At 42.9% G+C, this 26,078-nt stretch overlaps 1 long non-coding RNA gene across 1 annotated transcript in view; it reads right to left on the reverse strand.

Moving 5' to 3' along the window:
• Nucleotides 1-709: 709 nt before the first annotated feature.
• LOC107000297 (uncharacterized) overlaps nt 710-26,078 on the reverse strand; it is an 85,240-nt gene continuing 59,871 nt past the window's right edge. The window contains exons 2-3 of the long non-coding RNA XR_001447343.3: nt 15,001-15,150; nt 710-2,565 (exon numbers count right to left, since the gene is read on the reverse strand). This is a non-coding gene — a long non-coding RNA (uncharacterized LOC107000297). The remainder of the gene's footprint in view (nt 2,566-15,000; nt 15,151-26,078) is intronic.

Here is a 26,078-nt window from a genome sequence, read left to right on the forward strand (position 1 = left end):
CGTCCTTTCCTGATCATGAGTTATTTGACTTTTTCTTTGACTTTCGGAACTACTGCCTCAGGATCCTTCCAGCAAATTTTAGCTGAGCGTAAGCTAATTTGAAGTGGGTTTGTGATACTCACAACCAAAAGAATCTCAACTAAGTTATGAGACAGCCCCAGACAAATGATAAATACCCTCTCCTAATGCTGCTTCATTCTGTCTACAATAGATTTAATAATTAGCCAGTTAAATTATCAATTTATGCAAGTAACTATCATAAGTTGAAATACTTGTTTTAAAAAGCTATCTCTTTTCTTGGAAAGTTTGATGGCTCTTAAATAGCTATTAGAAAATATATTTTTAAGTTGAATAACTTGTGTATATTTGTGTACACATATACACACAGAGACACTAATATTTGAAAGTTAATTGAATTGTCAATTGTGTAATAAGAAATTTTAAGTTAAAGTTCATTTTTAGTTTTGTCAGTTATAAAATACTGTTTAATTGTTGCAGAAAATTTGAAATTGTGTTAGTTTTGTCCCACAGATTATCCCACAGGGCTTTACTTATAGTTTATCTGATCCTAATCACAATCTGTAAGGTAATCACTATCCCTGTTTAAACACAAGAAACTGTGTGTTGTATAGTGTGTGTGTGTGTGTGTGTGTGTGTGTGTGTGTGTGAGAGAGAGAGAGAGAGAGAGAGAAAGATCACCCAAATCATTAAACCAAACAAGTTTATAGCACAGACTAACTGTAAAAAATACAGAAAAGCATAATGATTACTATAAAGCAATTCACGATATTTATCATTGGGAGTAAATGCACGCAGAAAAAGCTTACTTTGGAGAACCTATTCAGATTTATGCTCTGCAACCAACATAAATATGAAAAAGAGTCTATACACTTGCACTGCATTTGGCAAAAATGAGTAAAAGTGAGGGATACCCTGGATACACTTCCTGACTCACACTCGCCTGAGGCAGGAGGGAGCATAGCATTATGGAAAATAATCATTCGTAGGCAGCTCTGATGTGAACGTGGTTTGCATAGTTGAAGGAGGTATGCTCTTGTCAACAGTGCTACAGCTCTCCATGTCAAAAGGCAGGTCTCTCCTAAAAACGTTAAGCATGTACTTATCTCCTGTAAGACGTGAGCAGATTCTGTTTTACACACCCATGTGGAAGTCAGCAGGGGTATTTTAAGGGCTCCCTCAGTTATTAATTGACATTTAGGAGGAGTGCAGTGGCTCACGCCTGTAATCCTAGCACTTTGGGAGGCCAAGGTGGGCAGATCACGAGGTCAGGAGTTCGAGATCAGCCTGACCAACATGGTGAAATCCTGTCTCTACTAAAAATACAAAAATTAGCTGGGTGTGGTGGCACGCACCTGTAATCCCAGCCACTCAGGAGGCTGAGGCAGGATAATTGCTTGAACCCAGGAAGCGGATGTTGCAGTGAGCTGAGATCATGCCACTGCACTCAAGCCTGAGTGACAGAGCAAAACTCCATCTCAAAAATAATAATAATAATTAAAAATAATTTCACAAGTAATCTATGTTCACTAGAAAAGTTTGAACTTACAACTAACAAAAAATAATAAACTTTTCTATTGATATCTGGATGAATGTCCTTTTGTACTTTTCTAAATATCTATATAAACACACATATATTTCATGAAAATGAGGTGAAAATGCCTGCTTTATTTTACATAACAATGTATTGTCAGCATTTTGTCATTGTAGGGAAACAATTCTCCATGAGCCTCTCACATTTCTGCACATCTTGTGAGCAGAGGCACCCTCCACCTATTTTCCTGTCTATCTTTTCATGGATATTTATATAGTGAACAGGTGTGGAAGATTGGGATAGCATATCCCTTCAGAACAATGGCAGATGTGTTTATTGTTAACTATAAAATATTTGGGTTTCCTAAGCTTGGAGTTCCTGTTCTGTAATACAGCCACTGATGGCAGTGCTAGTGTTACCTGGCCCTTTCCTGTCACTCTGTGGGAACTGGGACTTGAGAAACTGGCAGGGAAAAAAGTACCCTGAAATTCCTACTCCTGATTTGCTGTGAGTATTAGAGACCTCTGTTCCTGACCCAAGGGTCTCGTGTCTTCTTTCATGAAGCTATGGCAGCATTGTTAATTTACAAGTTGGGTAAAATCTGACTCCCCATGGTCCTAGACAATTATATTGCTAAATGATTGTTCAACATCATCATTCTTGATAGCTGTGTTTTGACAAGTGCACTCCAATGTCTTTATCCAATTCCCTGTCATTGGATTCTTAAACTGTTTTCATGGTCTTGCCCTTGAATATAATATTTGCATACAACATATTTATACATTCATCCCTTATAAATAACTTTTCTGGATGAAAACTTAAGGAACTTTTACTTTTGATGTACTGCATATTAAATACCATTTGAGATTTTCTGGATATTTAGCAATTAATTTCTATTGACTGCTCCTCTGTCAGTGGTCCTCAAGGTCAGGTGCATTGAGGGGATGGATGGGGCAACCTACGACAGAAGATGGGATGGCTCAAGTGTCAGAGGCCAGTTATCCTAGGGTTAGCTGTGAAAATAGAAGGCAAAAGGTCAGAAGTTCAAAAGGATGATATAGCTCAAAAACCTCAGAAATACATTCCACCCTAATATTCCATCTCTACAGTTCAACGTCTACTTGTTGCCAAGCTCATGCACATGAGACAAAACAAAGCCAAGGCCAAAGCCTGGCTAATTTGGCTGGTAATAGACAGTGAACCACTTATAGATTTAGACAGTTTATTGTTTTTATATAGACAGTGAAAAGGGGGGCCAGTTTCCCGTGATCCTTCCCAAACACCAAACTGGACAACAGTGAAATGAAAGGGATCGGATGACTACACCACGAGCTGGGACATGTGCAGATTTTGGCTGAACAGTTTCATGTTCTACAGCTCTACTTTTGGAGTGGGGAAAACAGGGCGGAAAGCGCCAAACCTTGTCAGCACCCTGAAGACCTTGAGAGACTAATTCATGACAGCCTCCCAAGGAGAGAGGAAGACGAGTAGGAGATGGCTTCACAGCAGCTCATACAAACCTCATGTCCTTGAAGGAGTACAGGCATTGTGCCAAGTCATTCAAGAGGTAGCTTGTCTGGATAGGTGCAAGTCACCAGGGCACCATGGTGGAACCATTGCCCCACACTTACCTTTTTATCCTATTCTCTCACATTTCCTCCAGCCTCTGTCCATATACTACTGCCTGCTGTTGCATGTTCTCCGGACGTACGCCCCACGCTCCTGCAGCTGTGCCTTGGTTGCAGGTGAGCCTTTAACTGGGGTCATTTTCCTCCATTCCATACCACCTAGCAAAGTCCTAACGGCCTCCAAGCTGAGCTTGGTGCCTTAATATATTTAATGATGATGACATCCCAAGAGCCCAGCAGGGTGGGTATAGTATACTCATTTTACCGAAAAGGAGGGGAGTTGTTAGGGAACTTTCTCAGGGCTCTCCAGTAGCAGAGCCAGGATTCAACTCCTTTGATCCTTCACAGGATGCAGCACAAAGCCTAACTCATAGCAAGTTAGCACAAAATGTCTGGAGAGTCACATCAAATGAATTGCAGCAAGAGGGCACAAGAGGAATTGAATCCACAATCTTGGATAATCAGATCTAATGGTGGGTGCCAGAGCAACTGATGTTCAAGGGACATGAGGGATGGGGCACTATCAGAGTCAGAGCTAACTCGGCCTGAATCCTGGGCCTTGCCTAGTCTGGTCTTGAAAGGGGAGGGCCCAGTGCTGGGAGAGCTGGGGGCTAGCTGTGCTACTGGAAACTTGTGTTTGAAGAGAGAGGATTTGAGGATAGAAGGGGCATCAGTAGGTTTGGGGTTCATCCTGATGTTCCCTAGCTTCTCCCTTCTCTCTGGAGTCCCTTCTCCCGCTGGCCTATCTTTAGCCCTTTTAGTTCCAATCACTTTATCCTTTCAGCCTGGCTGAGCTCCCCCACTGGTCTCATTCTCCTCTTACCAGACCTGGGGTTGTCCGCTGCTTTTGGAATTCACCATTAGGAGACGAGGAGGCAGCCGCAAGTTGACTAAGCAAGGGTCATTGTCTATTTTAAGTTTCAAAGATATCTCTGGAAATAAACACAGTTTTTTGCAAGAGTGAAATGGCATCTGTGGTAGAATTGGAAAGACAGTTGTCGTTTTGCTTGGAGTTCCTCTTCTACAGATGGCAGCTGAACCTTTCAAAGTCAAGGGTGACAGTCTGCATATGGCTTCTCCCCAGCACTGTACTGGGTGGTGGGGGTGGGGTGCAATACACTAGAAATAAACTTCCCTGGTTTGCTGCTCTGATTGAGGCTTCCTTCCCCCACCCCCTCATCAGTCAGGATGCAGGACTCCCCACCTGGGTATCTTCCACATTGAAAATTGTTCTGTGTTGAGAAAACATGGCACAGAGATTCAATCCACAGGGGCTTTGGGGCTAGGTAGGTATGGCTATAAGCCTTAGCACTGCCCCTCTACAGCAGCTTTTGTAATGCTGAGCAAGTGACTTTGCCTCTCAGAGCCTCCATTTCCTCATGGGTAAATGGGTATAAGAGGATCTGCCTCCTAGGGTGATAGGAATGGATTTAGAGAAATAGTGCATGTCAAGAGCTTATGAGTATGTGGCCACAGCAGGAATTCATTACTGTTGCTCTATGACTGTTATCAAAGCTGTGGCCCACACGCACACCCAGCTAGTCTGCCACAGGCTGTGATACCTGCTACAGTGGAGCTATGATTGTAACTGTAGCCCGCCCCCCGGAATCCCTGGGTCCCACACCTGTGGATTCAACCAACTACAGATCAAAAATATTAGAAAAAATTAAAAATAGCAATACAACAAAAATACAAATAAGAAAACCCATATAACAACTATTTACACAGTATTTAGGTATTGTAAGTAATCTAGAGATGATTTAAAGTATACAGAAGAAAGCGTGTAGATTCTATCCAAATACTATGCCACTTTGTATCAGAGACTTCAGCATCCGTGGATTTTGGTGTCTGGCGCTGGGGGGTCCTGAAACCAATCCCCCATGAATATTGGGGATGACTGTATTATTATTGGGCCATCTTATCCCTTAGGGAAACCAGATCTCCACCAGCATTAATAAGGCAATTGCTATGCCAGAGAGCATTAATATTGAGAATCTCATGTTTTCATGTCACAACATCATATTTAAGGATATGTAAGAGTTCTTTATCACTGGCAATAAACTCTAAAGATAAATGAGCCAGAGCCACCAAGGAATAAAAACTTCCCATGTTTGTACGTGCCCAAGGATGATGCTGTTACCCTTAGATCTAAGCCCTAGGCCTGAACACAAGCAAATGGCTGTTGGTTAATGGCCCTGGAGATCTGGAGGACTGAACAGAAACTCCCCAAATGATAACGTTCTGGGGAGTCATAGCACTGATGCATTCACTAGGCATCTACCTCTGATCTGGAGGAAGTCCATGCTGCTTCAAATTCAGAGAGTGTGCCCTAGGCATCATATGGATTTTCCTCCTCTCCATCCCACTCTATGCTGTGCTTTGAACTGCTAAAATGATGAAGTTATATATACCAGCTAATTTTCCAATGGTCAGCATGACCTTTTCTAAAAGTGTGTTCAGCATTTGAAAACGTATATTTTTCCAACATCTCACCATGAAATACATATCAGAAAGCAAAGTTTTAAATGATTTTCTTTTATACCGACAAACTAGGAAGTATGAGATGTTCATTTGCCCTAGAGTTAGCAATTGCATAACCAATTATGAAGTCTGAGAATATCACAGTTGACTTAAGCAGCAAATAGTCATGCCTATGTAATTCCATTTAACTGTTTACTCAGCTCTTTTTGAAAGGCATTATTAAGCTTGTTAGGGAACCTCAAAGGGAATCAGTTTCATTAAGCAACTAAACAATTAGACCTTGGAGTATTTAAAAAGATTACAGGCAGACAAATAGTACTACAAACTGGCCTGTGAAATACATTCAAGAACTCAATAGACAGAAATAAAGATTTACAAAAGTCTTTCTTCCGATTGCATTCCTTCTAATTACCTTTTTAATTGTGTGTTTTCTAATTGAGATTGTTTTTTTCCCAATGTAAGATATGTACTGCATAAGTATATGCATATTATCTTCATAATATTTGTATCACAGATAAACTAAAAGAAGAAAATGACCGATTTCAAGAAATAACCAGTATCAGTACTTTGCTCTAAACTTTCCAGAGGCCTATATAGTACCACCAGACAGCTAAAAGCCTAGGGGCCAGAGTCAGAGTGACTGGATTTATAGCCTAGTTTTATCGCTTATTGACTCTTTGATTTTGAAAATTCACTTAAACTTCGTTTGATTCTGTTTTCTTATCTGTATAACTGGGATTTTAAATTGTACTTCTGTACAGCATTTTTGGATGATCAAATGAGAGAGTATGTATAACGTCTTAATTCGATGGCTGGTATTCAGTAAGTCTTCAATAAATATTAGCTATTTTATATATCTTATATAGACAGCATATAATCAAAATGGAATTTTATTGTATCTTCTGTTTTTATAGTTCACTTTTTATTTACTGGCATATTGTGAAGATTTTTCTCTATAAATGGATGCACATCTCTTTATTATTTTTAATGGCTATATAATACTGCATCATCTGGTGCTTGATAAATTACCAGGTAGGAAGCTAAGCAAAGCCATGGTTTGGGCCTCACCCTTCCTTGCTAGAGCTCAGTGAGGGCAAAGCTCCGCGCCCTATCCCAGGTCACCCCTGATGCGCCAGAGTGAGTTTTTTTTACCTTGGTTCAAACCCTGTGACCAAGTTCTCAGCATTCATGGGCTCCTTTACTGTAACAGAATGCCCAGCTAGCAGAGGCACTAGGGATTCCCACCATTGAAGGCTGCCCAGGAAAGAGAGCCTCTTTCTTTGCTTCTAATAAACCAGCATCTCTGTCATTTGCATAACTTCTGGAGAAGGGCCAACACATTTCGGGAAGATGCTTGTTTTCTTGCAGAGGCAGCTGAAACTCATTTGAATAACCAAGTCAAATAAATTCAGAAGAAGCCAGCGCAGCATGAAAGCAAGGATTATCATTCTTGTTCCTGCCATATCCCCAGCAAGTAGCACAGTGAACCAACTGCAGAATCATAGACTCGCTGCTACAGGATGTGCAAGGTGACCTGGTCCTCCTTTACAGGTAAGCTAATGGAGGCGCGACCCCAGGTCACATGAAAAGGAAGAGGCAGAACAGGGGAAATCTTAGGTATTTGGACTTCATGTTCAGAGTTCTTCCCACTCCACTCTGCTACCTTCTACTCTCTCTCACCCAAGAGAGACTGAAAGTGACTGCAGGTGCAGACTTTTGTGAGAGGAAATAACTCAAGTGCTACAGTTGATCCCTTTTGTTCCCACTTGGTCAGGACATCTTGGGGAAAATTAGGGTGGACAGAGCTACATGGGTTGGGGAGGAATAGAGTACAAGGTAACATCAATGAAAACAAGTTGGTAAAAAGAGAAAATGATGTTAACAATTCAATCCTCTAAGTGTCTAACTCAACAACAACAACAGCAAATACACTGTGTGTGTCCACCATTGGAGCATCCTATCTGAGAGTTTGATGCATGGAGAAGACAAAGTTCAGTTCCTGGCAGGATGAGAGGAAACATCGTTCTGATCTAATATGGAATCCATTCTCAGCTCTAGCATTTCCCCCCGCCAAGGACCGCGTAGATGTACGATGTTCCCTGAATTATCTTTTCAAAATGCAAATCTAGGCTTGTGGTTCCCTGCCTTAAACCCTGTCAGTGGCTCTCCATTGTCTTCTGAGTGATCTACTAACCCCTCAGCAGGAATCTCTGGGGGTGAGAGCAGCAAGGAAGGGGTAGGATGATTATAAGTTTCTTAATTACACATTTCTCGAGGTCTGGAGCCCTCCAGTAATGGTACCTGGCAGAAAACAGTCTTGCCCCGCAGAGTTGTCTAGAAGTGGGTGACAAAACCCAGCAGGGCCAGGCCCAGAGTACTGGTCCTACCTTGACCACAGGACCTCAGCCTTATGGATTTCTGCAGTGTCAACCCAGAGAAGACAGATGCATGGAACAGACCAAAGCAGTTGCTTGCTTTTCCCCCACAAGGCCCTTAGTGTCTGAGGCTCACCCCGTCTAATGGACTTGGAGTTCGAGACAGCAGTTGATTCTGTCGTTTTCCCAGTTTGATATTTAGTTATCAGTGCGCTCAGCCCTTATCTTTTAGATATTTGGCATTCAAACCCCAATCAGGACTCTTGTACATCAGCTGGCTAGGAAACATTTTGGGTAATTGGATGGTGGCTACCTGTCAGCTACCAGTTGGATTCGGGTGCTGTGTTTCAACATCAGTGTGTACTTATGCAGTTTATTGCATCTTAAAATTGTTACATAAAAATCAGTAAAAATGAAAGCTGGAGGGCTGATATTAATGGTAAGAATTACTGGTCTTATAAATGCATACAATTGAAACAAAGATGAAAAGCAATAGACGTTAACAGTCTTTGATTTTGAAGAACATGTATAAAATAGAAGGCAATATATTGACAATATAATTTTCTGTGCCTTAAAGGGCTAGTAAGAATTTTCATAATTTGTCTCTCAGAGAACAGAAGTCTTCTTCTAAAATATATTATCTATTTTCAGTTTTCACACATCTGACTGATGTCCAGTAGGAAGATCTTGACATCAAGAATCTCGTGCCACAAGGAAAGCTTTAGGGGGAAATGTGAGCAAAGTGCAGAGGGAGAGGCTGATGAGAGGCGTGGATAGGTGAGGCAGTGCTGAGTTCTGAAGGCTGCCCTGATGCTGAGATTCCATAGCTGGGGCTACCCTCATGACCCCCAAAACTCTCTTATCACTAAATACCAAAGGACCGTCCCCTAAGGACTGATGGACCAGATACACAGTGTTAAAAGAAAAACTTTAAATAAATTAAATATAACAGAGTTTAAGCAAGAAAAAGAAAAAGATTCATGAATCAGGCAGCCATCAGAATCACAGCAGATTCTGAGAGATTCTAGCACTTGCCACATGGTCAGAGCAAATTTATGGACAGGGGAAAAAAAAAAAAGTAGCATGCAGAAAACAAAAGTGAGGTCCAGAAACAGCTGGATTGGTTACAGTTCTGCATTAACCTCCTTTGCACATGGTTTGAACAGTTAACTGCCTATGAGTGACTCAAGCATGGCTGCTGGGATTGACTGAGACTCGGCTAGCTTACAGAAGCATAGTCCTGCATTAGTGTTTGGTTTGCCTGCCTCCTATGTTAGGTTACAGTTCCTCCATAAGAACTCAAGTATGACAGTACAAAGGCTTTCTTAGACCAGATTTTAGTTTGACTTTACAGTGATGCGGGGCTTGGTGTGAGATGTGGGGAAAAGGCACGGGCTAAGACTCTAAGAGGAGGTGGCTTGAAGCCAGTGATACGCTCTTGGATGGAAACAGCTTTCTACTTTCACTCAGGGGTGAAGACAACAGGACCACTGGCTATAAAGAACTGTGCTCTACGGAAATGAGACAGAAATGCCTATTGTGAGCCTAGCGTGCCTAGTACATAAATGTTTATGACACATTGAGGGGTCCCCTTTTGTCAAGTAGAGGAAGCAGAAGATGGTCACATGATTTTAATACATCTGTGTCAGTCGTGTAGTTACCAAGTGCCCCTTGCTGTTCTCTCTAATCTTTTCACTTTATCTTTTAGCTACTCTCATTAGGGGAAAGGAGATAAAGCGAACCGACATTTGCAGGTGGGGCTGCTGCGTGTGATTATGGAGAGACAATGTGAATGACACCCTTGGCATTGCACAGTGCACAACTTATGCAGCTGTACAGGATGATCCTGGCTGTTGTTTGCCTCCTATTGTTATGGTAGGTAGCTAGTCATGCATGAAAAGGGCAGGATAGGGTTCCCTCCCACAGGCATCAGGAATGTCAGGCGACCATCAAGTAGTATGGTCAGGCGGTTGTTACACTGTTTCTCTAAAATAATAATTGGTTGCAGCCAGCACTACGGAAAGGCAGTCTCCCAATAGACAGAAAAAACCTGAAACTGGTGATCAGCAGCTTCCTGATAAGATCTCAGGAGTTGGGTGAGTGGACTCAAGCATGTACACTAAGAGGCAAAATGGTGGAGTTTAACTGGTCTATGACCTTCTAAGAGCCTTCAACTGGTAAGGGAAGAATGCCTCAAGTGAGCATCATACAACTCCAGTAAAGGGTTGTAGCAGCCCCTCCCAAGTGCTAGCAGGCCACTGTACATGCAGATATCCCACATCAAGGGAAAAATCGGGGGAGAAGAGAGGCAAGCTCCAAGAAGTATGCCAATATTATAGAACCCCGAGTCAAAGGTCAAGTGATCTCGCAAGTTGGCTGCTTGGCCCTCTTCCAAGTGTATATTCCTTCCTTTCATTCCTGTCTAAAGCTTTTTAATAAACTTTCACTCCTGCTCTGAAACTTGCCTCGTTCTCTCACTCTGCCTCATGCCCATTCAGTTGAATTCTTTCTTCTGAGGTGGGAAGAACTGAGGTTGCTGCAGACCCATGCAGATTTGCTGCCAGTAACACTATGTTTGTGGTATGTGCTAGATCTTCCTATTATCATATCAAATTGCACCCCTAAGAGCCCTGGGAGGTGGGATTATCCCCACTTGTCACTAAAGAAATAATGAGTTGGAAAAGTTGAAGGTTGTTCCAAGATCACAAAACAAGGAAGTGGTGAGACTAGAATGAAAACTCTAGTCTAACTCAGCTAGCTCTCCCCTTCCTTCCTTCCTTCCTTCCTTCCTTCCTTCCTTCCTTCCTTCCTTCCTTCCTTCCTTCCTTCCTTCCTTCCTTCCTCTCTCTCTCTCTTTTTTTTTTATTATACTTTAAGTTCTAAGGTACTTGGAGATGAATGCACCTAAATGCAAATGAACCATCCGCGTAAGAGTGCAAAACCTATGCAATACGCAGAAGCCCTGCATTCTCTCACTGCATGATACTTTCTGTGTCTGGCATTGGCTCCCAGAGACTGGCTCTCTGGAAGTTTGAGGAGAAATTACGGCTTTAGCAGGGGCCTGGGTTCTTCAGTCTGGAATCTGTGCACTGAATTGTAAACTCTCGTTTGAATTTGATCTCCTGCCTTAGCTCCAGAATCTCTTCCTCCTCTTCTTCCTTGATACTTCTTTTCGTCTTTGTGTATGAGGGATGAGAGTCCCTGCATTAGTTAATGCTCAGTGGCCTTCACAGCTGGGGCAGCAATTCTAACATTGAGCTAGTAAAACATCAGAAGAGAAAAGAGAAAAGTCTGCCCCTGTTACAGGAAAGGGGTCCCAATCCAGACCCCAAGAGAGGGTTCTTGGATCTTGCATAAGAATTTAGGGAGAGTCCACAGTGCAAAGTGAAAGCAAGTTTATTAGGAAAGTAAAGTGGTGAAAGGACCACTCGATAGACAAAGCAGGGCATTCCTGAAAGTAAGAGGGGGAATGTGTCCACCCTCAGTACAATGCTTGTTTATATACAGGATAAAAAAGATTAGGCCAGGTGCAGTGGCTCACACCTGTAATCCCAGTACTTTGGGAGGCCGGGGTGGGTGGATCACGAGGTCAGGAGATCAAGACCATCCTGGCCATCATGGTGAAACCTTGTCTCTACTAAAAATACAAAAAAATTAGCTGGGCATGGTGGTGGTACGCACCTATAGTCCCAGCTACTTGGGAGGCTGAGGGAGGAGAATTGCTTGAACCCAGGAGGCGGAGGCTGCAGTGAGCCAAGATGGCACAACTGTACTCCAGCCTGGGTGACAGAACGAGACTTCATCTCAAAATAAATACATTAATTAATTAAATAAATAAATCTTGGGGAGATGTGCTCTGTTATAAGGGTTTATGATAAAGGACTGATTTTCTTAATTATTGTATTTTGCAAGAATCAGTATTTAAAGCAAAACTAGAAATGCCTTTGTTCTCAAGATATTGGAATATCAGGACACTTCCAAGTCTAGGTCTGTTTAGCAAACATTATCAATCTATTTCCTTAACAGTAAACATCTAGAGGCTAGAAATACCTCAGTTTCTGGAAAGACAGCCCAGCAAGTCTCAACCTCATTTTCCTAGCCCTCACTCAAGATGGAGTCTCTCTGGTTCGAACGCCTCTGATACCCCTCATCAAAAAGGAAGAGACTGCTGATGCTGCCTTTAGGACAAAGGCACAGAACTGGAAGGAACCTGCAGAGAGGAGCTGCCAGCCCCTACCTTCTCTCCCGCAGAAAGATGTGCTCAGGTCAGAGAAGGATGTTTATGGTTATCAAGGGGATTAGAAAGAAACTTATTGCAAGGTTGTGGTTAGAAATTCCATGGCCTTGACAGACCAGGCAGCCACACAAGTGAGTAAAGCAGGTGGTAGGATCTATGGCAAAATGGAGATGTCATGCTCTAAAGGGGCTGTCCCTACTCAGAGCCCCAACCGGGTGTGGCCAGATACTTACTCATGTACTAGGATGTACTAGGACTGGTTTTAAGAAAATCGAAGCTTTTGAATTTTAAAGAATAATCATAATAGCTACCACTTGTTAAGCACTCAAGGCTGAGGGCAGAGCATTGAGAATCTCTCTATTTGGGAATAAGAGGAAGATCAGAAGTGAATGGAGACAGAAACTCTTGCTATCAAGAGTTGCAAACAAACAGAAAATCATATGCATGGAGATAGCAGTGGAAGGGAGGGAGGTGACCATCTGCAGTGGCACCTGGCAGAGAGGTGGAGACCCAGGATGGGCAAGAAAAGACTGGTGAATATAGTGTGCAGGATGGCTTTGGTGACCTCCCAGGGACCAATTTCAGCAGAGGGACAGAGATCAAAGACAGACTACGAGGAACAGGGAAGTGGGTGGGTGGAGAAAGCAGATGCAGCAGGTGTGCACCACTCGTTTCAAAAGTTTGGCCAAACTCCTTAGAATTCTGAGATTTGTATTCCATCCCCATTAGTACCATTAGTTTCAGTGGCTACTTTCAATTAGTTCTGCACTCAGGCATCCGCAGCCTTTTCATTCCCACTGTTCAAGGCTATTACCAGAAAGAAAAAAGGAAGCAGCTCAGTTGGGATCTTCTTTTTAAATGTTCATCAAAGAAAGAAAATCAGCAAAACTGCCGAGTTGATTCCAAGCACAGCAGTGTAGAATCCAACCACCAAATTTAGTTCTGCCTGAATCTCTAATGGGGGAGGTAGAGGTGAAACTGTCATTCTTCGGTGCAAATTTCTTCAGATTTACCTGTAGGTGGGGAAACTGTGAGGCCTCCCTTAGGACTGCATTTTTTTTTGGTGACAGTCATTCCTCCAAGACGCAAGACCCCTCTTATGCAAGACTTTGGCTCAAGGTCTCCCTCTTGGTCTTCCTGAAACTTGCTTGGAACTGCAGTGTAGCCTGAGACTCCTGCCCAACCCCTTTCCTGTCCTTCTCTCATTCATTCACAGGTGTCAGAGTGGCACAGCCATTTGAGAGCTCTCACAGTTGCCTCCCCATCACAGGTGTGTGTGTCACAGGTGGTGTGACCACCACCAACACTGACTTCTAAAATATTAATCCAACTGCCCCGACCCTTTTTCTTTTTTTTGATACAAAATCTCACTGTGTCACCCAGGCTGGAGTGCAGTGGTGCTATCTCAGCTCTCTACAACCTCTGTCTCCTAGATTCAAGCAATTCTCCTGCCTCAGCCTCCCTAGTAGCTGGGACTACAGGTGCGCACCACCACACCCAGCTAATGTTTGTATTTTTAGTAGAGACAGGGTTTCGACATGTTGGCCAGGCTGGTCTTGAACTCCTGACCTCATGATCCACCCGCCTCAACCTCCCAAAGTTCTGGGATTACAGGCGTGAGCCACTGCACCCGGCCCCCTGACCCTTTTAAGGGAAACAATTGTACTTGTAGTTTAACATTTTGATGTAGTACAGGTTTCTGCAACTGAGTACTCGTAACTGCATTATATTTAGTTGTAATGCCATTTGGGGCACTAGGTAAGGTACATCATGTAAGAAGAGGCCTTACATTTGGCTGACTCAGAGTCCAAAGGATAGTGCAAATGTGTTCTAGTTTCCTGATCCTTCCATAGAGACTCTAACCTGGGCACACACGTGGGCATTCCCTTTCTTTCCAGTCTCCTTCCCTGACCTCACAACCATGATTATTTGATTTATTTGAGCTATTTTTTTACCCTAGGGCCCCTGGCTGCATCCCAGAAGTGTGTGTGGCATCTTCAGGTTCTGAGTATCACTCTAGGCTCAATTCTGGAGAGGAAGTGGCAGGCACTTAGCTGAAGAAGCCTTTCTTCCTTCGGATTTTTCAGACTTGAGCTTTAAGAGGACAAATGGCCCCTCTTCTAAGTTTGCCAGCTTTAGCTCTGATATGCTTTTATGCCACCCTACCAAAGACTTTTTTTCCAACTTTTTATTAACCTTGCCAAACATTCCCAGGAGCTCTGCCTGGAGTGATGGAGGTAGGGGGAAAGGGAAAAAAAAAACAAAAAACCAGAAAACAAATCCATCTCATCACAAGTATAAAGCTCTAAGCATTGGGAGATAATGAACTAAAGTTATATAATTTATTTAAACATTCTTCCACCTGAGAGAGAGCTTAAAACCCCTGAGAGTCTCTTCTGAACTACATGGAGGGGAGTGGAAGAAAAGATGTTCTGATTTAATTCCTACACTTTAATGAAAGCAATTGTCCTGTGTGCATCATTATTTTTCTATTATCTTAATGCATCGGTTAATGAAAATTTTCAGAGCCCATTCACATGGCTACACTAGCTGAGAAGTTACATTGCATCCTCTGCCCTGTGGGTACAGATGCAGCTGCACTGCACATGGGTTGCCCTCCACACATCAAAATCTCACCAGTGCTAACCATAAGTTGGGCCGCATATGCCAGCCTAAGAGTACAAAGCAGCTTCCATTTCATCCAGATGGATTTCTCTCCCCCATTACCTTCCATTTGCAGCATCACTGCAGACATAGCCCATTCAGAAGGTGCCCTCTGTGTTGATGATGGCAGATTCATAGCTCTTGGGCACCACAGGCACTCAGGGATCCCAGACACTTCAGGCATGACACACAACTTTGGGGCAATAGCTTCCTCTATATGAGAAGACACAATATTTTTAATGTGTAAGGAGTTCAGACTTTATCCACTACCTATATATAACAATTTCAGAATTGCCAGCTTTGCTTTTCTGTATTTCTCCCTCTTTTCCTTATTTCTGAGAGCAGAAAGGGCAAAAGCTTATGCAAAGCCTGATGAGAAAAGAGATGGGAAAGAAGAATGTATTTCCCAGGCAGCTTCATCGGGGGTGGGAAGATGAAACTGGTCAAATGGGTCATGATAGGAAAACAAGACACTAAGGTGGCAGGAACAGGACCATCTGGATGGGAGAGAGTGTACTCATGGCATAGGAGTGAGAAATCTCTGACTAATTGGGAGTGGCAGAGAACAGAACAAGAGAAGTTATAAAGATTTGGTGTAGATTTTGCTCTTGGATCCCCCATGAATTGTTGAGAGAGACCTGAATAAAATTAAATCCCCTACATGAGTTGCAGTTCTTCAAATGTGATACTCCTCTGAAACTGGCCCACTGGGTCTTAGCTTTATGGGCAGGATATTTTGTGTCTTGGCCACTCTGTGTCCATCCACCGTCCAAGCACCAGGACTAATGTGAAGGGACAACAATGTAGAACTACAGGCTTTCAAAGGATGAAGTCACATTAGAGATAATCGAGTCTAGCCTCATATTTAATTCAGGAAACTTCCTAGTGCTCCCTTGCCTCGTCTCTGGTTAAAGGATTCCAATAATATGAATTTCAGGTCCAATGTAGAGGCAGTCGAATTGTAAAACTCATGCTTTGAAGTCAGAAGGTGTGGTTTCCAGACATTTACAATGGTTAAACTCCTGTTCCCTGAGTGTCAGGTCTGTCACCTGGAAAAGGGTCACAACAGTCCCTTTCTAGAATGTCAGTGAGGGGAATAAAGAACAGAATGGATGCAGATACACTCCAGAAAGAACGATGAAGATTCTAATCATGAGTACAGCCTCCTGACTCAGTGGCCTGGATTTAGTCTACGTGTTGATCAAATATCTGGTCAGTTTAGTGAGGTCCAGTGTGGAAACAGTGATAAAATAAGTGATCTGATGGAGTTTTGGTTTTAAAGCTCTGGTGATGTGCTAATACCCAGCTATGTTCAGTTAACGATGGGAAAGTATGTTCAAAAGACTATCTACTCCAGGTGGATAGAGAACCTTGGAAAACCAACACTTTTCCAATCAAAATTATTTCATTCGTAGAACATTTTAGTAGCTATTTCAAATATCCTTTCATTTAATGAGCTTGGTATCTGAATAAGAATATATCATAGGAAATGGGAGTCTTAGAAAATCTGACACTAAAGTAGAAAAAAATTGAAAGAAAAATATTCCAAAATAATTAAGAGTGCAGGAATTCGAGGAGAGCTTATTTTTCTTCTATGTGTGAAAAATATCTACAATAATGCTATAATGCCTTAAAAACAACAATCGTATTATAACAATACTCAGCACAATTTAATGGGTATCTTTATGTATGTTCTTAGATTAATTATTTCACCTTTCACTACTTCAATTTCTTCATCTTCAGAGCAAGGGGATTCAAACAGATGCTACGTAAGGACCTTTCTTCTAACAACTCTATTTTATTGTGTGAAAATTTCACTTACATACAATAGATGTCACCCCATTCAAAAATCTTTCACCTTCACAGTAGATTATTTTTCCGTAGGAAAAACACATCTTTTGTTAACAATTATATGCATCTTGCCTCAAAAATAATAAATACAAGAATGGTAGATGTTTTGCATCTTGGAAATGTTTCACTAATACAAGAGCAAATAATACAAGAATGATAGACGTTTTGCATTTTGGAAATCTTTGACTAATACAAGAGCTATGACCTGTGACTGGCTATGAAAGGATGGGTGTTATACAGCACATTTACACCTGGTTTACCCAATGAAAACTGGTGAGTTTCAGACGAGTTAGTGCCCTTTGAGTCCATCTCTTTTGTGGTGCATAAGCCTCACCGCCATTTGCTGCACACACAACCTGAGTGCTCACCTGTCCCAGGGCAGCTGCTGTTGCCTGAGTTGACTGCCCAGCCCAGTAAGCCATTATGTAGACAAGAATGTGGTGGATATGCACAGCAGTGCCTTTGAAATTTGCATGCTCCTTAAAATCAAACTACATCTCATATGCAAAATATAAAATTAAAAGAAATTCATGAATGGCAAATGCTACTGGATCTAATTTTAAAGTATAATTTAAATAAAATAGAGTACTCACTACACATTGGAAAGGAAGAATTTTAAGAAAAATCCATGTGAGTATTTAAAATGTTTGATTTTTGCTGGGTGACACAGTAATAAAAATCCAATATTTGGTGCCAGACAGACTAACTTTCTAGGTCTGATGCTAAGTACTTAGCACCTCTGAGTTTCAGTTACTTTATTGTAGAATGGGCATGTGGTAGATTTCTTTCTCCTTCCTTAGAAAACTTGAGTTATCTTTAATTCTGTGGTATAGTTTATAAAATGTTGGAAATATTTTATACATATCTACATTTGCTTTCAAAGTTTCCTGGTACACGTGATAGCAGCAATACCTCTCCATCTCACTGTGCTCTCCTTGACTATTGATGAAAGGAACTGGGAAGAAAGGCTAGGGTTTCTCACCATTATGATTACTAATTTGCTAAAGCATTAAATTAATAGCAGATCCCAAGTCCTAATCCTCCAGTTCCATGAAGGGATAAAGGCATGTCTACTCTACCACCAGCTATTTATGCTGTTATCTTGTTGCTTCTTGAAAATGAAGCTATTTCTTACATGCATGGATAATCCACTTTTTAATTTTTATTTTTTGATGAGTCTCACTCTGTCACCCAGGCTGGAGTGCAGTGGCACAATCTTGGCTCCCTGCAACCTCCGCCTTCCAGGTTGAAGCGATTCTTCTGCCTCTGCCTCCTGAGTAGCTGGGATTACAGGTGCGCACCACCACGCCCAGCTAATTTTTGTATTGTTAGTAAAAAGGGGGTTTCACCATGTTGGCCAAGCTGGTCACGAACCCCTGGATGCAAGTGATCCACCTGCCTCGGCCTCCCAAAGTGCTGGGATTACAGTGTGAGCTACTGCACTCAGCCAATAACCCACTTTTGAGACTGGATTTTTATAGATGCACATGTGAGACTATGCAGCATAATTTAATACATATTGTCTTATTGTGGGGATAGGAAGAACAAAATATGTATTTGTAAAATTCTACAGTAAAAATGCAGTGCTAGCACTCAGATCCTCATAAATGATAGCATCTGTCGCCATCACTGCTTGTTGCCTTTCCAGCAGCCGTGCCCGCTTATACTCCCCTGCTGGGGGAACCTGGATCAATGACAAACAGAAGCTCAAAAGGTTAGAAACTCACTTTCCGGTTGTTCTTGAGCCACTGGCAGCCATGACACCTAGTTTTATTCAGAGATGTTAGTGGGAATACCTTGGGGGATCTTCTTGGAAAGATTTTCCTCCTGGAGAGATATGGGCTAGAGCTCCACCCCATCTTGCTTTTGGACTTTTGGAAAACTCGGAAGATAGCAGAGGCAACAACCTGGTATCCAGACATAACTGGGTTACTGAACGTATTATTTGGAAGGAAAAAAACTGCTCCTGAACTTATTATTTGGAAGGAAAAATAGCCCTTATTGCTTAAACTGCTTTTAGTCTGCTTTTGGCTACTCTACTCCTTGCAGTTGAAAACATCCCCCCGACTGCCTCTCCCACCATTCCACTCTGGCTCTGAGCCTGGCTACCTCTTGCTTTTGTCCTGGTGCGATCTCTGGCACAGCCAAGAATACTGCCAGGAAAAAAATGACACAAAGTTGGCCTTTTCTCAATCCCTTTGAATGCACTGCTCCCACATGTCCTGATGAGAGACATGAGGCCCTGAAATCAAATTCCCTTAGGAGCCTCAGGGAAAGAGACTGAAGAGGGCAGAGCAGGAAGGAGGGGCAGGCACAGGTAGGTTGGTGACACTGAAGTGGCCTAAGCAGCTGTCACGTGCCCTGGAGGAGCTGCAGGGCACCTGAGCTGCCCCCTGACCCTAGCAGGAACCACGGGCTGTGAGCTGCAGCCTCTGTAATCCCAGAGGTGACCTTTACAAGCTAAGGCTGAGTTATTCAGTTGTCTGAACCCTAAGAGATAGTAGCTGAGAGAAATGCCATTGGCAATTGCCATCCACAGGTCTGCAGAGAGATGGCGGAAGTTTCAGGGAGCCCCTGCAGCAGGGAGAAGCACTTCTACAGCCTCTGCCTTGATGAATGATCTGTAGGGCACTGCGGAAACGCTGGCAAGGGTTCCACGAAGGATTGGGCTAATAAGGAATTGCTGAGTTGCCAGCTGAGGCACCCTGCTGCTCAGATGTCCCCAGCTCTCTGCATCCTCCTCTCCTGACTCACCCTTGACATCTGTGCAGTACAGAAGGAGCTTATTTCTCTGTTATATTCAACCCTCAGTGTCAACGGAAAATGGTTTCCCTTCACCAGGAGACTGTCCCTAGAGAGTGAAGCCCCCAAATCTAGAGTTGATCCAACTGTGAAGGACCCAAAGTTCCAGTCCAGCCTTCAGATGGCAAGCAGTAGATGCTGCCCAGGCAAAGACGCTTATGCCTGCAGAGATCAGCAGGCAGGTCCCATGCAGGTAAATCACAGACTGGCCACTTTCACTAGGAAGTGAAGCTCTTCAAACTACGGGCAGCAGAGCAGGATGCTTTGTTTATAAATATTGGCAATCTCGAGTTTTCTGAAAAGCTTGGAATGGCTCACAAGCCTTCAATCAATTCCAGTTTCTCCAATTCTTTGTGCTCAAGTGTATTGACATAGCACAAAATGAAGTGGAAATGTAGCAAGAGATGGTCGAGTTGGTGACAACCAGTTGATATCACTAACTTGTCTATTGATGTCACTAATATCAAACCATGGCTAAGTTTCCCCAGAGCTGCACCCATGTGCCCATGTAAGCATTGCAGTAATAACCATAACAGTGAATATGATGGGATGTGCCAGACACCAGTCTCATGTGCTTGTCACCATCTAATCCTCATGACCCTATGCAATAAGAATTTCCTTTTTTTTTGAGACAGAGTCTCGCTCTGTTGCCCAGGTGGGGGTGGAGTGACGCGATCTTAGCTCACTTCAACCTCTGCCTCCCAAATTCAAGTGATTATCTTGCCTCAGCCTCCGGAGTAGCTGGGATTACAGACGCCCACCACCATGCCCGGCTAATTTTTTTGTATTTTTAGTAGAGATGGGGTTTCACCATGTTGGCCAGGCTGTTTTCAAACTCCTGACCTGAAATGATCCACCCGCCTCGGCCTCCCAAAGTGCTAGGATTACAGGCATGAGCCCCCGTGCCTGGCCAGGAATTTACCTTTTGTGCAGCATTGGCAAGTTACTTATTCCCTTGAAGCTGATGAGTAACAGAGTCAGGACTCAAATATATGTCTGTTGGAGTCCAGGACCTGGGCTTTAGACCACGGTGCTATTCCACATCCTCTGAACTGGCCCTGGGAAGCCCCACCTTCCTCCACCCATCCTCACAGTGTCTTTCCCCCGACATGTTGCTTTTAGGAAGGTGGCTGATGAATAGGTTCCATTATTTTTCAGGTGATTTGAAAGGGCAGTTGCAGACCTGTTAAAGGTCAGGAAGTTCATGGAAGCCAGGGCGACTCAAAGGTGACTTGCAATGGTGCAGCATGAGAGCATCTGTCTAGCAGTGGAGCGGGTCCAGGTCCAGGCTCACAATGTTGCTGGCTCTGCCCTCCTGTTTCTATGGTATACAGCAGACTGGCATTATACTTGCCCAATAAAACAGGGACATTCCTCATTAATATCCCAACAACATTTTAGTTACAGTGTGTGTGTATCTGTGTTATAGGGTGAGTGTAGTTAGAGTATGTGTATGTATTCGGTGGTATTATAGCATACATGATTTACATCATATAAATGAAAGGGAACATCACTATTCTTCTGAACACAGCAATTCCTTATGGCATCCCGTCACTGGCAAGAATTATGCTTTAAGGGCTAATCTATAGCTTCTAAGTAATAAAGTCATGTAAATTAAGCCTACGTCACAAGGCTTTTTTTCCTTTTTATCCAGGCTTCATGGCTGGCCATAGACTATAGAATTGGATTCTGGCTAAGAGGACACTTAAAACCCAAGTCGTAGACCTTCCCAGAAAGAGAAATTTGATTCAAGAATTTAAATTTCAATTGTGAATACTTTTAGTAAGTAAAACAAGACACCTGAAGGCCTATCACCTTAGGCTTTGTTAGGGCAGCTTTCCAAGCTTGCAAAAAACATATGAGAATTTTAGAAATAACCCTAGAATCAAACTGAACTTTCTAGGCTTGAACTACTTTTAAGGGGAGGGCTGTGTGTGTATGTGCACGAGTGTGTGTGCCTGCGTGTGTATGTGTCTGTGTGTGTGTGCCTCTGTGTGTGTGTGTGTGTGTGTGTGTGTGTGTGTGTTGGGGATGGTAAAGAGGATACTCCAGGCTGTTAGTGCAGAGAGAATTTTCAAGTAAATTTAATTTTCTTTTGTGTGCTGCCTTACAGAAAAGACCCATGCAAATGAAACATTCTGAAGATCCAAGTGCTTACTTAAAAAAACACAACAAGGCCGGGCGCGGTGGCTCACGCCTGTAATCCCAGCACTTTGGGAGGCTGAGGCAGGTGGATCATGAGGTCAGGAGATCAAGACCATCCTGGCTAACAAGGTGAAACCCTATCTGTACTGAAAATACAAAAAAAAAAATTAGCTGGGTGTGGTGGCGGGCGCCTGTAGTCCCAGCTACTCGGGAGGCTGAGGCAGGAGAATGGCGTGAACCCAGGAGGCGGAGCTTGCAGTGAGTTGAGATTGCGCCACTGCACTCCAGCCTGGGCGACAGAGCGAGACTCCATCTCAAAAAACAAACAAACAAACAAACAAACAAAAAACAAACTTTAAAGGAGCCTATGAGACCAAACCTTTGTAATGCAATAGTTTGACTAGGAATTCCTTCTGCATTTGAGCACCACAAGCCAATTATTTATCATAAAACTTTCTAGGTTATCATCAATATAAAAGTTGAGAAAGCATGTCACAAAACACACATGGGCACTTAAAACCTTTAAAAACAGCCACCTTATTCTGTCTTTCCTTTTGGTTAAACACCATCAACATGACTGCATTTTACTTAACTAAGACAAAAGATGTGAAAGCTCCATTTACTAAGCGAGAGAACGATCTACTCTAAATCATTAGCAATTATAAAGAGTACACATATTTCATTATGAAAGACTGGCTGTACATTTATTTTGTGACCCATCCATTGGTGAGAAATATTGGTTGCACATATTAGTGGTTGTGTTGGACAAATGATTTATATTTAAAATCTCATTTTCACTTCTCAGAAGCACTTTGGAAGTAAGTGTTTTGTTTATGCTGAGAACTGTGGATGGTTTGCACCTCCTATGACTGCTTCAGGCAGCTTCACCAGGCTGAGCTAGCACAGGAACCATGTGCTACGTACACTTGAAACACTCCAGGTTTCCTCCCTATGCAGACAACGAAAGCCATGGGAAATTCCCTCTCCTCGGTATCAACAGAAGTAGAGTGTAAAGCAGAACCCAGCTGTTATGGGCCAAACTGTGTCCCCCCAAAATTCATATGTGGAAGCCCTAACGCCCAGGACCTTGAAATGTAACTGTATTTGGCGGTAGGGTCTTTAAAGAGGTGATTAAGTTAAAAATGAGGCCTTTAAGGTGAGCTCTGATCCACTCAGACTTGTGTCCTTATGCGAAGATGAAATTTGGACACAAAAGGAGATATGAAGGATTTGCGTACACAGGGTGACAACCATGTGAGGACTCAGCCAAAAGGCTGAGTCTACAAGTCACAGAGAGGGGCCTCAGAGGAAATCAACCCTGCCGATACCTTGATCTTGGACTTCTAGCCTCCAGAGTGATAAGAAAGTTAATCTTTGTTGTTTACGTCACCCAGTCTGTGGCACTTTATGGCCACCCTAGCAAATTAAGACATCAGCTTGCTTATCCACTGGGCACAGATAGATCTAGTGTTATGCTGATGATTCTCCAAACATGGCAAGCCTTGGAGGTTTAATGTCAGCTTTGCCCCCATTCCAGTAAAGGAGAGCCATCTTCTGTGAGTAATGATTTCACCAAGAACTTTTCTTAAACTTTTGAGAGATGTCTGACCCATGTGATTATAGTAACTGATCAAGTCTTTAATGAATAATGCTAACAACAATCATTACCAACATTTATTGGATGCTTATGATGTGCCAGGCTCTGTACTGCACACTCTGTGTATGTTATCTGGTCATCATCATTGCAATCATATTAGGCTGATATCATTGTTAATCCAGCTTTATAGAAAAAGAACTCTATCTTGCCCATGGTTACATAACCAGGAAGCCCAACTTGGACCCGGGTAGCTTGTCTCTGGAGCTTATGGTTTTAACCTCTAAGCTATATTCACTGGTGATGTCAGTGGCCTTACAATGCAAGCATCTGAAAATGAAGTGATACCCTTATTTTTTCCTCCAAACAAGTGACTATGATGATAGGGGACCACATTCTCCTCTGAGCAGGGCCTGCTTTCTCTCTACTCTTCTATCTTGCCCACCTTCCAAAGTTTATCCACCTCCTGCAGGAAGCCTTCTGACCCTACCCTATCTGATATGGTTTGGCTGTTTCCCCACCCAAATCTCATCTTGAATTGTAACGCCCACAATTCCCATGTGTCGTGGGAGGAACCCGGTGGGAGGTCACTGAATCATGGGGGTAGGTCTTTCTCATGCTGTTCTCATGATAGTGAATACGTCTCACAAGATCTGATGGTTTTAAAAATGAGAGCTGCACAAGCTCTCTCTTTGCCTGCTGCCATCTACCTAAGATGTGACTTGCTCTTCTTGCCTTCCACCATGATTATGTGGTCTCCCCAGCCATGTGGAACTGTAGGTCCATTAAACCCCTTTCTTTTGTAAATTGCCCAGTCTCAGGGGTAGGAAAACAAACTAATACACCATCCAAAGTGTTCCATCACTCCTACATTGCTTATTGATGAAACTCTTCATTTGGTACTTGGTATATGCTGACCTTATGTTCTCATGTGCATTTGTCATGTCTTACCAACTTTTATTCAAGAAATGTATGTCAGTATTATGTGACAGATATTCTAGGAGGTCACCTTCTGTAGCTTTCATTTGTTAGAAGGAGGTTGCCTCATAGAGGTCAGTGTGGGGTAATAATCTGGTTCATCAGACAATGACCATAGGAGATCACCTGAGGTTACCTGGACAAGGATCTGGGTGACTAGGGGCTCCCATCTTCCCCAGTAGAGCATAGAAGGTTGAACAGCCTGCAGACAGCCAGCCTCTAAACCCAGACTGCCAGGGCCCGAGTGGGTGAGCATGTCCCTCAAGGGCAAAGCTGCTGTCACTCTTGCTCTATATGGAGCAAGATGTGTCAGATGAACAAATCAGTTTTCTCTCACATGCCAACTAGTATCAGTCACATAGAGGTTTGCACTGAGAAACTTATGGTCTGAGATTCAGGAAAAGGGTTATCTGGAATCACTTAGAAGCACTTTTTAAAAATAAGAGTGCTTAGGCCCCCCACCCCAGACTGATTGAATTAGAAACTCCTGGAGGAGCTGCCCAGTTGGTTCTGGCATGCAGACAGAGAGAGAACTGGAGAGAACCCCAGCCCTCATGGTGACCATACCTGGGGAGTGAATTGGTTGGTTCTGTGAAGTGATAGCCCTGCAGTAGGTCATCAATATCAGTTCCCATCCCCCTTCTTTTGTAGCCCCCTCCCCTAGTTATCTACTAGGCACATAATAGGGGCTGAGTAAATACTGCGGGTTAACGGACATGTCAGCTCAAATAAGAGCAGAGCTTTGCCACGAAGGGCGAGCAGAACACCCTGGGGGAGTAGAGTGACCAACTTATCCTGATTTTAAAACTGAAAGTCCCAGGCAAATCAGAGTGGTTGGTCATCCTACCGGGAGAAGAAGTGAGGTTCCTGCAACATCTGTACCTCCTACCTAAAGCACTGAGATTCAAAACTGGGAGACCCTCAAACTCAGCTGGGGTGAGGGCTGTCCACATTCCTAGCTGCCACTTCACTGTGACCTAGGACATCCACCCAAGGGGAAGGTAAGCTATCTCCAGCAGTGAGAGGAATTAGGCATGTTAACACCAGCTGAGATAGGTTAAAAAAAACAACAACAAAAAACAGAGGAAAACCCGCCGCCCAGACCTCAATATTAAATTTGACTTGTACTTCCAATCTGCAAAAGCTACTGCCTGATTATAGAGGTGTCGCATACATGGTTTTGTTTTGTTGTGTTTTGGCAATGAATTTATATTGGAGTCACCCAAGACTCCTCTGATGCCCTGCATGGGGACATGCCTTCAAGTGCCGTTTTACAGACATGATCAGCTCTTTTCATCCGTGGGTAAGAATTTCAAAAGACAATTTTGGCAGCTATAAAGGACGCTTCTGGGACAATTGGGGAAATTCAAATATACATATGGACAATTAGATGATATTCATTCAGGTGTGATCATGGTGGCATGGTTAGATAGAAAAATGTCCTTATTTTTTAGAGGTACATACTGAAATTGTTAGGGATGATATGTTGTCTGTAATTTACTTTATAATAATGCAGAGAAGAAAATTGGTAAATATCAAGACAAAAACCATAGTAACAGGGGATTTGTATGTAGAAGGTGGTTTCCCCAACTCCACATGGTGAAATATGATGAGATGATGAAAGTTTGTTTTTTTTTTTTTTCTTTCTTTTTTTGATGGAGTCTCGCTCTGTCGCCTGGCCGGAGTGCAGTGGCACAATCTCGGCTCACTGCAATCTCCACCTCCCGGGTTCAAGCAATTCTCCTGCCTCAGCCTCCCAAGTAGCTGGAAC

Source organism: Macaca mulatta, chromosome 9 (assembly GCF_049350105.2).
Source record: "Macaca mulatta isolate MMU2019108-1 chromosome 9, T2T-MMU8v2.0, whole genome shotgun sequence".
NCBI lineage: Eukaryota > Metazoa > Chordata > Mammalia > Primates > Cercopithecidae > Macaca > Macaca mulatta.